This window comes from Arachis ipaensis, chromosome B04, assembly GCF_000816755.2.
Source record: "Arachis ipaensis cultivar K30076 chromosome B04, Araip1.1, whole genome shotgun sequence".
NCBI classification, from domain to species: domain Eukaryota; kingdom Viridiplantae; phylum Streptophyta; class Magnoliopsida; order Fabales; family Fabaceae; genus Arachis; species Arachis ipaensis.
In genome coordinates this window covers 85,263,971-85,280,484 of record NC_029788.2, presented here as the reverse complement: position 1 = coordinate 85,280,484, position 16,514 = coordinate 85,263,971, and the positions used below count along the sequence as shown (strand labels likewise).

At 35.8% G+C, this 16,514-nt stretch overlaps 1 long non-coding RNA gene across 1 annotated transcript; it reads left to right on the top strand.

Annotated features, from left to right (window-relative positions):
* LOC110271113 lies at nt 12,777-13,649 on the top strand. The gene is made up of 3 exons (XR_002361261.1): nt 12,777-13,094; nt 13,434-13,512; nt 13,630-13,649. It is a non-coding gene; the product is annotated as an uncharacterized LOC110271113 (long non-coding RNA).

Here is a 16,514-nt window from a genome sequence, read left to right as displayed (position 1 = left end):
TTGAGACACAGCAACCAAAAGAACTCCTTTGTATTTATCATACAAATGTGTGCCATAAACCTACATGAGTGGTTTATAATGTCGGAATGCTCTAATGCATGGATGGAAGCTCCAAAATACTCAACGCATTATTTTGACGCCTTCCTCCACTTTAGATCCACGATATGCTGCTGTAGTATCTACCTGAACCATGAATCCTGGGTTCTGCGCACACATTGCCATACACCATGCAGGCAAACACTCATAGAAAACTTTCCAACCACCAAAGATTTTTGCAATTGACTTTTGCTTTGCCAACCAAACTTTACAATAACTTATTGTATAGTTGAATTTCGATTGAATATCTGCAATGACGAGTCGGACCTTCAAGGATGGGTCGACTTCTACTAGAGGCCTGATAGCATCTGCAATCGTGTCTGAATCCAGTTTTGAATGGTCTTGAGAAATCGTTTCCATAGTACACGTATGACTTCCATTATATCGTCTAATTTTCCAACAACAATTTTGTGGAATCAAACTAGCCCGAATCAGCCAATCACAACCTCTACTATACTACAGGCACTTTGCATAAAACGTCAAAGGCTTAGACTCGTAGACCTTGTAATCGACCCCTTTAGAAAGGGTATACCTCCCAATTGCCATGACCACAGCCTCCTTATAACCAAATTTCATTAAACAAAGGGAATGCCTACAAATAAGGAATAACAATTTCATTGTTCTATAAAACAATATCTCCACTGCAAGAAAATGGAATATTTGTAACAAAAAAATTGTATCAAATTTAAAATTGTTACAAAAAGATGATTTTTTGTAATAATAATTGGTAATTGTTACAGAAGAATAACGTTTTGTAACAACCTGATTTTTTTTTATTACAAATTATGTTAGTTTTTGTAACGAACTGGTGTTTTGTTACAAAATATTATAATATTTTACAACAAAGAATAAAGTAGTTGCAAAAATTCGAAATATTTTGTAACAAAATATCTTTTTGTTTCAAAAACTCCAATTGTTTGGTAACAAAAAATTAATTTGTCACAAAATTCAACATTGTTTGTAACAAATTATTTGTTTGTCACAAAATATAAGTATATTTTATAACAAAAAAATGTATTTTAAACTGTTAAACACTTTAAGAGTAAAAAAAATTATTCATATAAAATTCGAAATATTTTGTAACAAAATATCTTTTTGTTTCAAAAACTCCAATTGTTTTATAACAAAAAATTAATTTGTCACAAAATTCAACATTATTTGTAACAAATTATTTGTTTATCACAAAATATAAATATATTTTATAACAAAAAATTTTGTTTTAAAATGTTAAATGAGAGTTAAAAAAATTATTTATATAATTCTTTTCAGAATAATTTTATTTTGTTTCAAAAATTAAAATTTTTTAAATATTGTTTATATTAATTAATTTTTAAAAATTATAGATATTATTTTATTTTTTTTTAAAATTAATGTATAATTTTTATTAATAATAAGATTTTTAATGTTAACTAAAAATTAATTTGTAAAACTTAAAAAAATTTAATCAAATTATAAATATAAACAATAATAATTAAATATAAAAGATAGAAAAAACTAAGAAACCAAAAGACAAAATGTAAAAAAAAAATGTAAAGCTGTAGAAAAAGAAAATCCCTAATTCATCACTCCTTTACTCTGAGGCTCTGAGCCTCACTCAACCCCGTCTCTACGCCTCCAACTCCACTGAGGGAGAAAAAGAAGAGAGGGGGAGGGATGGCGCTGCGGGATTTGCTACCATGTTGTCGCGTCCAGCTTGCCGTCATGCCTCACCATCGTCGCCGTCGTCGATAGGAGCATCAGGAGAGAGAGGGACGAACTCGTGAGGAAGAGAGAGGAGGTTACGCCGCGCAGTCGTCGGAGCCATCCTCGCGTCAGTCACCGCCGCTGTCGATGATGGAGCCGTCGACAAAGCCCGTGTCACCGTCATTCTTGCCAGCTTGCAAGAGAGAAGCACGATGGAGCTCCTCCGTTTCTGCTGCCCGGGTTCACTGAGAGAGAAGCTTGTGGATGGAGGAAGGCCGACGGAGAGAAGAATGCCATTGAGAGAAGGAAGACGCTGTTGTCATGCTTCACGGTCGCGGTGATAGAGCCTGCGTCGTCGTTCGCTCTATTTGGTTCTGTTTTGAGCTGCGTCGCCGTCTGGGTGGTCACTAATAACAACTGCTCCCTTTAGTGGTTGTGGTGGTGGTCTTCTTGTTTCGGCCGTTAGTTCAGTTGGTCAGCTTTCCAGGTGAGCTCCCTTCGACCCAGTTCTTTCAGACTTTCAGTGTATCTTAGGGTTTGAAATTAGAATTTTATGATAGTGGACTGGTGGTTGTTTTTGTTGTAGTAGTATTTGATATTTTAGAATTATTGCTGAACTTGAGCAAATTTTTTTGTTGCTGGATAACATCATTGAGTTGAATTTTATTGCTGGATAACATCACTGGGTTGATTTTAATACTTGAATAGTTGAATTTGTTATTGTGTTGCTTAAAAATTCACTTAGCTAAATCTTTTGTTGCTATAAATTTTTTTGTTCCTTTGCCAAGTATATTGATTTTTTTTGTTGAATGGAAAATTTAGGATGGGTGTATAGTTTCTGTGATGAGGATATTGATGCTTTGATTAGCATGTGCTTATGACTTTGGTTGGTAATGCAATAGGATTTTGAATTTGAGCAGATTGTTGATATTGGCAAAACTCTGCCGTTGTTCATGGAGCTTCAAACCTTAGGTGACAGGACTTGAAGAACCATGCTCTGCAAAGTGTCTTGTTTCCAATGTTGCAGGTCTCATTTAATTTGAGTTGAACCTTTATCATGAATTTTACATCTTTCATTTGGAAGTTCTACTCTTCATGATCTTTTATCATATTTTGTTTCTTTCCTTCTTTGGTTCCCTTTCTTCATGGCAGCTTCTTTCTGGAGCAACATTTTTAGGTGCTATCTTCTGCTTGATTGCATTCTGTTTTAGGAGCTTATCTGGTTTTATAGTACTCTTCTCTATTGGTGAAATGCTGATTTTTTCCACACAGGTAATGGTGCACGGAATCACAATCACACTTTTGCAATTCTGCACAACTAACCAGCAAGTGCACTGGGTCGTCCAAGTAATACCTTACGTGAGTAAGGGTCGATCCCACGGAGATTGTCGGCTTGAAGCAAGCTATGATTATTTTGTAATTTTTAGTAAGGAAATTAACAATAAAAATGATTTGGTTTATGAAGAGTAATTAACATTAAATAAATAATACTTGTTATGCAGTAATGGAGAACAGATTGAGGTTTTGGAGATGCTCTGTCTTCTGAATCTCTGCTTTCCTACTATCTTCTTCTTCACGCACGCATGTCTCCTTCCATGGCAAGCTGTATGTTTGTGGATCACCGTTGTCAATGGCTACTATCCGTCCTCTCAGTGAAAATGGTCCAAATGCGCTGCCACGGCACGGCTAATCATCTATCGGTTCTCACTCATGTTGGAATAGAATCCACTGATTCTTTTGCGTCTGTCACTACACCCAACACTCGCGAGTTTGAAGCTCGTCACAGTCATCCCTTCCCAGATCCTACTCAGAATACCACAGACAAGGTTTAGACTTTCCGGATCTCAGGAATGGCTGCCAATAATTCTAGCCTATACCACGAAGACTCTGATCATGAACCAGGAGGCTAAGAGATACATACTAATCTAAGGTAGAACGGAAGTGATTGTCAGGCACGCGTTCATAGGTTGAGAATGGTAATGACTGTCACGTATCATCACATTCATCACGATTAAGTACGAGCGGGTATCTTAGAACAGAAACAAGCGTGATTGAATAGAAAACAGAAGTAATTGCATTAATTCATCGAGACACAGCAGAGCTCCTCATCCCCAATCATGGGGTTTAGAGACTCATGCCGTCAGAAATATAATGTAAAGTGTAGAAATTTCATCAGGTACATAGTAAGTCTCTAAAAGTTGTTTTTATACTAAACTAGTAGCTAGGGTTACAGAAAATAAGTAACTAAGTACAGATAGTGCAGAAATCCACTTTCGGGACCCACTTGGTGTGTGCTTGGGCTGAGCATTGAGCCTTACATGTGTAGAGGCTTCTCTTGGTGTTAAACGCCAAGTTGCTGCCTGTTTCTGGCGTTTAACTCCAGTTTTTATGCCAGTTCTGAAGTTTAACGCCAGAATAGGGTAAAGACTTGGCGTTAAATGCCAATTTGCATCGTCGAAACTCGGGCAAAGTATGGACTATTATATATTGTTGGAAAGACCTGAATGTCTACTTTTCAACGCAATTGAGAGCACGCCAATTGGGCTTCTATAGCTCCAGAAAATCCATTTCGAGTGCAGGAAGGTCAGAATCCAACAGCATCTGCAGTCCTTTTTCAGCCTCTGAATCAGATTTTTGCTCAGGTCCCTCAATTTCAGCCAGAAAATACCTGAAATCACAGAAAAACACACAAACTCATAGTAAAGTCTAGAAATGTGAATTTTGCATAAAAACTAATAAAAACATAGTAAAAACTAACTAAATCATACTAAAAACTACCTAAAAATAATGCCAAAAAGCGTATAAATTATCCGCTCCTCACAACACCAAACTTAAATTGTTGCTTGTCCCCAAGCAACTGAAAATCAAATAGGATAAAAAGAAGAGAATATACTATAAATTCTAAAATATCAATGAAACTTAGCTCTAATTAGATGAGCAGGACTAGTAGCCTTTTGCCTCTGAATAGTTTTGGCATCTCACTTTATCCTTTGAAGTTCAGAATGGTTGGCATCTATAGGAACTCAGAATTCAGATAGTGTTATTGATTCTCCTAGTTCAGTATGTTGATTCTTGAACATAGCTACTTTATGAATCTTGGCCGTGGCCCTAAGCACTTTGTTTTCCAGTATTACCACCGGATACATAAATGCCACAGACACATAACTGGGTGAACCTTTTCAGATTGTGACTCAGCTTTGCTAGAGTCCCCAATTAGAGGTGTCCAGGGTTCTTAAGCACACTCTTTTTGCTTTGGATCACGACTTTAACTGCTCAATATCAAGCTTTTCACTTAACACCTTCACGCCACAAGCACATGGTTAGGGACAGCTTGGTTTAGCGGCTTAGGCTAGGATTTTATTCCTTTGGGGCCTCCTATCCATTAATGCTCAAAGCCTTGGATCCTTTTTATTACCCTTGCCTTTTGGTTTAAAGGGTTACTGCCTTTTTTTTTCTCTTGCCTTTTAGTTTAAAGAGCTATTGGCTTTTTCTGCTTGCTTTTTCTTTTTCTTTCTTTTTTTTATTTTCGCCATTTTTCTTTCTTTTTTTTATTTTTTTTCGCAAGCCTTTTGTTCTTCACTGTTTTTTTTTGCTTCAAGAATCAATTTTATGATTTTTCAGATTATCAATAACATTTCTCCTTTTTCATTATTCTTTCAAGAGCTAACAATTTTAACATTCATAAACAACAAATTCAAAAATATGCACTGTTAAAGCATTCATTCAGAAAACAAAAAATATTGCTACCACATCAAAATAATTAAACTAATTTCAAAGATGAATTCGAAATTCATATACTTCTTGTTTTTTTGCTTTTAGAACATTTTTCATTTAAGAAAGGTGATGGATTCATAGGACATTCATAGCTTTAAGGCATAGACACTAGACCCTAATGATCATGTAATAAGGACACAAACATAAATAAACATAAATCATAGAGAACGAAAACAGAAAAATAAATAGACAAGGAGATTATGAAACGGGTCCACCTTAGTGAGGGTGGCGTCTTCTTCCTCTTGAAGAACCAATGGTGCTCTTAAACTCATGTATGTCTCTTCCTTGTCTTTGTTGCTCCTCCCTCATAGCTCTTTGATCTGCAGTCAAATGCTCTACCACTGAACTATGGACCCTTAAGATGAACCTCTCCATCTCTCATGACTCGGAGGTGGAAGTGACTGCCTTCCTTTTCCTCTTTCTAGAGGTTTCTCCGGCCTTTGGTGCCACAAATGGTTATGGAAATTTGTCCACACCAAACTTAAAAGGTTTGCTCATCCTTGAGCAAAAGAAGAAAGAAGGGAATAGAAGGAGAAGTGGAGGAGATTGAGGTGTGTGAATGGGTGCGTCTGGGAGGGGAATGGTTAGAATTTGAATGGTGAGATAGGTGGGGATCCTGGGGGTCCACAGATCCTGAGGGGTCAAGGACTTCTCATCCCTGCTCCATTTAGGCGTGCAAAATGCCCTTAGAGTGCAATTCTGGTGTTAAACGCCAGGTTGCAGCCTGTTTCTGGCGTTTAACGCCAACTTTTCTTCCCTTTCTGGCGTTTAATGCCAACTTGGTGCTCTGTTCTGGCGTTAAACGCCAGCTTGTTGCTTCTTTCTGGCGTTAAACACCCAGAATGGTTCCAGGCTGGGTGTTTAACGCCCATTCTGTTACACTTACTGGTGTTTAAATGCCAGTAAATCTGTCCCCCAAGGTGTGCTATTTTTTATGCTGTTTTTGATTCTGCTTTAATTCTGCAGCTGTTTTTATGACTCCACATGATCATCAACCTAAAGAAAACATAAAATAACAATGGAAAATGAAATGAAAAAGTAAATAACATAGATAAATAAGATTGGGTTGCCTCTCCATAAGCGCTTCTTTACAGTCAATAGCTTGACATTATTGAGCCTTATAGTTTGCAATGTCTGCAAACCATGGAGCTTCCTGAATAGCAAATAATTGCTCATCTGGAAAGGTTTCAGAGATCTCAGTAGGAGGGAGAGATGCTCCTGCTACTGGTTCTATCCGGGACAGGTGATCGGCTACTTGATTCTCTGTCCCTTTTCTATCTCTTATTTATATATCAAACTCTTGCAGAAGCAACACCCATCTTATGAGTCTGGGTTTTGAATCTTGCTTTGTGAGGAGATATTTTAGAGCGGCATGGTCAGTGTACACAATCACTTCTGATCCTACTAAGTAAGATCTAAACTTGTCAATGGCATAAACCACTACAAGCAATTCCTTTTCTGTGGTTGTGTAATTTTTCTGCGCATCATTTAAAACACGACTAGCATAGTAAATGACGTGCACCAGCTTGCCATGCCTCTGTCCCAATACTGCACCAATAGCATGGTCACTGGCATCACACATTATTCGAATGGTAATGTCCAGTCTGGTGTAGAAATGACAGGTGCTGTGACCAACTTAGCCTTCAGAGTCTCAAAGGCCTGCAAACACCCTGTGTCAAAGACAAATGATGTGTCAGCAGCTAGCAGATTACTCAGAGGTTTTACGATTTTTGAAAAATCCTTTATAAACCTCCTGTAGAATCCTGCATGCCCCAGAAAGCTTCTGATTACCTTAACATTGGCAGGTGATGGTAATTTTTCAATTACCTCTACTTTAGCTTGATCCACCTCTATTCCTTTGTTTGAAATTTTATGCTCAAGGACAATTCCGTCAGTCACCATAAAGTGACATTTTTCCCAGTTTAAAACTAGGTTGGTCTCTTAGCATCTTTTTAGAACAAGTGCTAAATGGTCAAGGCATGAGCTAAATGAGTCTCCAAATACTGAAAAGTCATCCATAAAGACTTCCAGAAATTTCTCTACCATATCAGAGAAGATAGAGAGCATGCACCTCTTAAAGGTCGCAGGTGCATTGCACAGACCAAAAGGCATCCTTCTGTAGGCAAACACTCCAGAAGGACATGTGAATGCTGTTTTCTCTTTGTCCTGAAGATCTACTGCAATTTGATTGTAACCTGAATAGCCATCCAAAAAACAGTAGTATTCATGACCTACTAGTCTTTCTAGCATCTGGTCTATGAATGGTAAAGGAAAGTGATCCTTCCTGGTGGCTGTATTGAGCCTTCTGTAATCAATACACATACGCCACCCTGTAATTGTTCTTGTAGGAACCAATTCATTCTTTTCATTATGAACCACTGTCATGCCTCCCTTTTTGGGGATAACTTGGACAGGGCTCTCCCAGGGCTGTCAGAAATAGGATAAATAATCCCAGCCTCCAGTAATTTAGTGACCTCTTTCTGCACTACCTCCTTCATGGCTGGATTTAGCCGCCTCTGTGGTTGAACCACTGGCTTAGCATTATCCTCCAATAGGATCTTGTGCATGCATCTGGTTGGGCTAATTCCCTTAAGATCACTTATGGACCACCCAAAGCTGTTTTGTGTGTCCTGAGCACCTGAATTAGTGCTTTCTCTTCCTGTGGCTCTAAAGCAGAGCTTATGATTACAGGAAAGGTGTCAACTTCTCCCAGAAATACATATTTCAGGGATGGTGGTAGTGGTTTGAGCTTGGGTTTAGGAGGTTTCTCCTCTTCCTGAGGAGTTTTCAGAGGTTCTTTTGTTTCCTCTGGTTCCTCCAGATCAGGCTGAACATCTTTAAAAATGTCCTCTAGCTCTGATTCGAGACTCTCAGTTATATTAACCTCTTCCACCAGAGAGTCAATAATATCAACGCTCATGCAGTCGTTTAGTGTGTCTGGATGCTGCATAGCTTTGACAACATTCAACTTAAACTCATCCTCATTGACTCTCAAGGTCACTTCCCCTTTTTGGACATCAATGAGGGTTCGTCCAGTTGCTAGGAAAGGTCTTCCTAGAATGAAAGTTGCACTCTTGTGCTCTTCTATTTCCAGCGCTACAAAGTCAGTGGGAAAGGCAAATGGCCCAACTGTGACAATCATGTCCTCAATTATGCCTAATGGGTATTTAATGGAGCCATTAGCAAGTTGAAGATAGATCTTGGTTGGTTTGACCTCTTCAGTTAAGCCAAGCTTTCTGATAGTGGATGCAGGGATTAGGTTGATACTTGCCCTAAGATCACATAGAGCTGTCTTGGTACAAGTACCCTCTAATGTGCATGGTATCATAAAGCTCCCAGGATCCTTAAGCTTTTCTGGTAAGCTCTTTAAAATAACTGCACTGCACTCTTCAGTGAGGAAGACTTTTTCAGTTTCCCTCCAATCCTTCTTATGACTTAAGATCTCTTTCATGAACTTAGCATAAGAAGGTATTTGCTCAAGTGCCTCTGCAAACGGAATCTTTATTTCAAGAGTCCTGAGATAGTCTGTAAAGCGGGCAAATTGTTTATCCTGTTCCGCTTGGTGGAGTTTCTGAGGATAAGGCATTTTGGCTTTATATTCTTCAACCTTAGTTGCTGCAGATTTATTTCCAACAGAGGCAGGTTGAGAAGCCTTCTTGAGGGAGTTATTATCAGCACTTGCAGGTGTCTGATCCCTCACTAGCGTTTGAACGCCAGAACTGGACATGGATTGGGCGTTTAACGCCAGATTCCTACCCTTTTCTGGCGTTTGAACGCCAGAACTAGACATGGATTGGGCGTTTAACGCCAGTTCTTCACCCTTTTCTGACGTTTGAAAGCCAGATTTATTCCTCTCTGGGCTCTTACTGTCCTCAGAGGGATTTCGGGTAGCAGGTTGCTCATCCTCTGTCAGCTGTTCTTTTCTTGGCTTTCTGCTGCTTTGAGTTGAGGTATTTAATGCTTTTCCACTTCTTAATTGAACTGCTTGGCACTCCTCTGTTATCTATTTTGATAACTGCTATTTTGTCTGATTCAGTTGTGATTCCATATCCTTGTTAGCATTTTTGGTTTCTTGTAGCATCTCCTTAATTTCTGTTAACTGCCTTGTTATAGAAGATAGTTGCTGATTGAGTTCAGCAACTTGTTCTTGAGGACTAAAGTCAGTAGATACTGCCTTATCTTAGCTTGATCTTTTACAGCAAATGGAAACAGTAATAATCTGTAGACATCCTGATCTACTTTCTTGTCACGTACTGTGTCAGCAATTTGCAAGAACTATGCCAGAAACTCAGTAGGTTCTTCCTGTGGAAGACCGGAATACTGGCAGTTTTGCTACACCATGACAATGAGCTGAGGATTTAGCTCAAAACTGCTTGCTTTGATGGGAGGTATACAGATACTAATCCAATATGCAACAGTAGTGGGATTAGCATATGACCCCAAAGTGCTTCTGGACTGTTCATTTCCACTTAGATCCATGATTGAGAAAGGGAGATGATGTGGATTGTAAAATAAAAAAAAATTAATTTTTCAAATTTTTTTTTGAATACCGAAAATTAAACGGAAAATAAAATAAAATAAAATAATAAAAAAATTAACTATAATTTTGAAAATTAGAAAAATAGATAAAAAGAAAATTGAAAATTAAAATAAGTAATTAATTAAAAAGATTTGAAAAAGGTATGATTTTAAAATTTGAGATTGGAAAAGATAAGATAAGATTTTGAAAAAGATATGATTTTAAAAATTTTGACCAAATCAACCTAATGAATTCGAAAATTATGAGCAATTAAAGGAAAGGATATTTTTTTTATTATTTTTGAATTTTATGAGGAAAGAGAAGAATACACAAAAGATACAAGACTTAAAATTTTTAGATCTAATGCTCCTTGTTTTTCGAAAATTTTGGAGGAAAAACACCAAGGAACACCAAACTTAAAAATTTTAAGATCAAAATATAAAGAAGACTCAAGAACACCTTGAAGACTCACAAGAACAACAAGAATAAAATTCAAAGACTCACGAACATAAAAAGAACACCAAACTTAAAACTTTTAGAAAACTAAAAATAAATTTTCAAAAATTAAAGAAAAATAACAAGAGAACACCAAACTTAAAAGTTTGACACAAGATTTAATCAAAGAAAAATTATTTTTGAAAAATTTTTAAAAGAAAGATACCCAATTACCAAGAACATAAGCACAACGCTCTAGCCAACTGAGCTATAAATTTAACGTGTTTTAAAAAGGTATTTAATGTATATAAATTTTTTTTGAATATTGATAATTTGAAAACGCACAAGAAAAACAAGAAAAGACACAGAACAGGAAAAACTAAAGATCAAATAAGTAAAATAGCAAGAACAACTTGAAGATCAAGAAAGAACAATGAATACAAATTCGAAAATTTAAAGGAAAATAAAAACATGCAATTGACACCAAACTTAAAATATGAATCTAAACTCAAACAGAAGACTCAAAGAAAAATTAAAATTTAATAAAGAAAAATAGTATTTTTGAAAGGAAAATAGCAGATGCAATTCTAGTGACTCTAAACCAACAAAAATAAATTATTCCTAATCTAAGCAACAAAATAAACCGTCAGTTGTCCAAACTCGAACAATCCCCAGCAACGGCGCCAAAAACTTGGTGCACGAAATCACAATCACACTTTTGCAATTCCGCACAACTAACCAGCAAGTGTACTGAGTCATCCAAGTAATACCTTCCGTGAGTAAAGGTCGATCCCACGAAGATTGTCGGCTTGAAGCAAGCTATGATTATTTTGTAATTCTTAGTCAGGAAATTAATAATAAAAATGATTGGGTTTATGAAGAGTAATTAACATAAAATAAATAATACTTGTTATGCAGTAATGGAGAACAGATTGAGATTTTGGAGATGCTCTGTCTTCTGAATCTCTGCTTTCCTACTGTCTTCTTCTTCACGCACGCAGGTCTCCTTCCATGGCAAGCTGTATGTTGGTGGATCACCGTTGTCAATGGCTACCATCTGTCCTCTCAGTGAAAATAGTCCAAATGCGCTGTCACCGCACGGCTAATCATCTGTTGGTTCTCACTCATGTTGGAATAGAATCCGTTGATTCTTTTGCGTTTGTCACTACGCCCAACACTCACGAGTTTGAAGCTCGTCACATTCATCCCTTCCCAGATCCTACTCGGAATACCACAGACAAGGTTTAGACTTTCCGGATCTCAGGAATGGCCGCCAATAATTCTAGCCTATACCACGAAGACTCTGATCATGAACCAGGAAGCTAAGAGATACACACTCAATCTAAGGTAGAACGGAAGTGGTTGTCAGGCATGCGTTCATAGGTTGAGAATGGTGATGAGTGTCATGGATCATCACATTCATCACGGTTAAGTACGAGCGGGTATCTTAGAACAGAAACAAGTGTGATTGAATAGAAAACAGAAGTAATTGCATTAATTCATCGAGACACAGCAGAGCTCCTCACCCCCAATCATGGGGTTTAGAGACTCATTCCGTCAAAAATACAATGTAAAGTGTAGAAATGTCATCAGGTACATAGTAAGTCTCTAAAAGTTGTTTTTATACTAAACTAGTAGCCAGGGTTACAGAAAATAAGTAACTAAGTGCAAATAGTGCAGAAATCCACTTCCGGAGCCCACTTGGTGTGTGCTTAGGCTGAGCATTGAGCCTTACACGTGTAGAGGCTTCTCTTGGAGTTAAACGCTAAGTTGCTGCCTGTTTCTGGCGTTTAACTCCAGTTTTTATGCCAGTTCTGGCGTTTAACGCCAGAATAGGGTAAAGACTTGGCGTTAAACACTAATTTGCGTCGTCAAAACTCGGGCAAAGTATGGACTATTATATATTGTTGAAAAGCCCTGGATGTCTAATTTCCAACGCAATTAAGAGTGCGCCAATTGGGCTTCTGTGGCTCCAGAAAATCCATTTCGAGTGCATGGAGGTCAGAATCCAACAGCATCTACAGTCCTTTTTCAGCCTCTGAATCAGATTTTTGCTCAAGTCCCTCAATTTCAGCCAGAAAATACCTGAAATCACATAAAAATATACAAACTCATAGTAAAGTCCAGAAATATGAATTTTGCATAAAAACTAATAAAAGCATAGTAAAAAATAACTAAATCATACTAAAAAATACCTAAAAACAATGCCAAAAAGCGTATAAATTATCCGCTCATCAGGTAACATTATGAGCCACTTGAAGGGTTTTTCTTTTTCTTTTGGGTCAACCTACCATTTTACTTGCATAATAATTGCAATCAATTACTTTATATTGGACTGGCTGTTCTAGATTCAGATGGTTGGTATTTCATCTTCTTGCATGTTACTGCATGTTCATAAGAACCTGATAATGATATATAACATAAAACTCTAGTCTTAAATTTGTGTCCCTTTTTGTAGGCTCCTGTAAATTATGTTTCTCTTCATTGTGTAAAACCAATTTTGAGGGCGCTGTCCATGGCAATATCTACAGTTTCAATCCATATCTTTGGTGATGTGCCTTCCTCACCACTTGTTGGCATCCTGCAGGTTACACCTTATTTTTCCTGATATTGTTGGCATCCTGCAGGTTACTTTTAGTTACACTTCACTTAGCCAAACTGTTCTCTCTTTCTCATCTCTCCCTTTGATGTAAAAGGGTTTCACATCTTAGTTTGGTTAGGCAACTTTCAACATCCCTCTTGAATTAACATATATGGAAAAGAAGTTGACAAAACTAGTAACAAGTACTGTGCTGCCTTACGTTTTACATTTTGATGCATCCATACTCATGATTTACTGACCTGCTGGCTGTTCCAGCCTTTTGCCTGTATTTGTTCCTATTTTAACATTTGTTTTTATTCTAAGCAAAACAGTTTTCCTGCACAGGATCATATTAATGACTGGAGGAAAACAACACTTTGTTTAACATCCATTTTCTTTCTTGCTGCTATAATATGGTTCATAGGTAAGTGACATACCACCATGCAGCTTTGGTATTATATTAGCTGTTCTTAATTTTTAAACCAGATATGCATTAGAATTAATTATTTTTTAAGAATGTGCCTGTAAACTAAAATTTCAGAACACGTATTGAAGAAAACAAGCGGGCTATTTCTTTGCAAAATTGTGCTCAATTTCATATGTGGCAATTCCGCCAAGATCTCTTCGTTAGTTGGGGGAAGAATCCGCACAAATCGGGTTTTTTGAGGTGTTTTAACCGAAATGCATCAATCTGCAATATTAGTACCCGCTTTACAATCTCATTGGTTAATGATGGCCGATAACAGCGGAGCCCGCCAATTGATGTGTATTCGAATCATAGGAGCAGGTAATCGACGATATGCTTCTATTGGTTGGTTAATCCGATCTGTTCATCGATGGTCGGCAAGTATGATGGTTTTAATGATGATCCTGCATGTATTTCGTGTGTATCTTACCGGAGGTTGCTAGATGTTACGCATGGGTTTCAAATGCTAATAGACCCTAAAGGTACTCATAAAATTGCTTATGATTTTAATATATTTTCCTAGATGATTCCTATATTAGTAGTATAGTTTAATTTGTATATGGATCTATTTATCACATTTTACTTGTGTCATGGTTGAGAAATGACAAATGTCCTATTATTTGGTTTGATAAATTTGGTTGTGTATTGGCTGAGAAATAAGTTGCGAATTGGTTGTTTTTGTTGGAACCGTAGACGGTGGAAATATCCAAGTTTTAGGGGAGGTTCTGCCGAAATTTTTCTAAACATTTTGGATAAAACTTAATGGAAAAAATTATAATTAGTGTTATATCTTGTTTCTAATTTTTTGTTTTGGTTTTTCTTATTTACAAAAGTGTTGAAATGGTGACCACATGCTACCTTGAGGGCTCAAGAATATTTTGATTCATAGAGACACTAATCTATGCTAGAACTTTTAACTTTTTGTTGAACTTATGCAAGACATATAACTTGTAGAACTAATCAATGTACTCACTAATGTTATTTTGTTTTAAAACAATTTTAGCTAAATGAGGCATGTTTGAATTATGTATGTTTTTGCATATTATATAAATGTAGACTTGCTTATTAAAATAGTTAATATATTAGTTAATTTAAAAAATAATTTAGTAAATTATGCATGCAATTTGTATTAAAAAAATTGTTACAAAATAATTATTTTGCTTTTGTAACTAAAGAAAAAAAAAACATTACAAAATCAAGTTACATTTTGTAACAAAATTTAATGATAGGAAAAAATAGATTGTCACCAAAAATACCTTGAAGATCAAAATTTGTTACCACTTTTGTAACGACTTCTGATTTTTTGTATCAGAAAAATTTGTTACAAAATATCACTTTGAATTGTAACAGTTCCATTTTTTGTTACAAAAACTTTTTGTAACGGGACATACTGGCAAGGGCCCCTTTTTTTGTTACAAAATTCTTTTGTTTCAAAATTTTGATTTTTTGTAACAATTTTTTTTGTTACAAATATTGCTTTTTCTTATAGTACTCACAGCGTTTAACATCTTAACTCAAAATAAAATTAAAATATCACTGGCCTATAGGCAGTTTGTTTCATGCAGTTACAATATCAAGCAAAATAATGAAACTTATTTGTTATTTTTTTCAGTGTAAAAGAATTTTAATATCAACTACTGTAGCTACATGCGAAATCTTGAGATAATCAACATTCTTTAAAAATAAAATTAAAATTTTACCAACATTCTTTACAAAATGATAAAGTCACATACTTGGGTTTGCAAACTCAACAAATTCTGGTGCAGCATAGTGTCGAGGTCCAGAGCACACATGAAAGAACTCTCATTCAGGACAACTCTCGTTCCCTTCGTCACTTCCTCCCAACATGTCATTGTTGGCTAAGAACTCTTCTTCACTATCACTATTGTTTTCTTCCTAGTCTATATTGTCTCCTTCACTTAGCAATGATTCATCTCCTTTGTGGGTATTATCCAATTACTTGAACTCAACATTCAACTCCAAGATTGGCACATGAGCTTGATTCTGTCTATAAATTATTAATATCTCTAGTATAGTGGCTTCATCAATCACATTTATCGATTGAAATTGTATCACACCACCGAAAAATAACATCGATTGCCTTTATAAAATATTACTAATTCTTTTTGAAATATCTCCGTGTAAATGTTGGCATAATCTATTTTTTCACTCTTCAAATAATAACGTGCAAGAAATAGTAAAAGAAATTAGATTTCAACAAATAAATTTTACACCCTCAGTTCTATATGATATAACTTTACGATCAAAATATACCAATACACTCACATTAGCTTCCTTATTCTTACAACAAAAACTAAAAAAAATTGTGACACACTACAAACATTTTGAAAAAAGGGATAGAAATGAAAATTTTGTTAAGAGAAGAGTGAAAATGAATCTGAATATAAAGAGAGGAGTGAAAGTGAACTCATTTGCAAATTCGGTTAACTCTTTTATATAGGAGAGTAGATATTAATATTTTAATTGTTAATTTAATAAAATAATTAAATTTTTTTAAAATTAATATTAAAATATTAATATTTTACAAGATAAAATAATATTCCTCCACTCAACGAACTGACAAAAATATTGTCAAAAATTTTTTCGCTGTGAACAATTTGATTTATTTTAAAAAATAAAATAAAAAAGTTTGTCGCATGGTGTGAGATGGCTGATAGGCCCTTTTTCGAATTACTTCCTCGCACAGTGCGAGATATGAAAGAAACAAATTTTAAAAAAAATTAAATTTAAACAGTTTTCGTATAGTGGGAGAAACATAAGGCCCACAACATCCCAGAATAATACCTCACAGTTTCATCTTGGGGCATATATAGAATATTATTTCCATATTAAAATTTTTTAACCAAATAATGACTAGCACGTAAAACTGTTAAAAAAAATTGACTAATTGACTAATTGTTGACTATATAAAATTTAACGACAACAGTAATATTAAAATT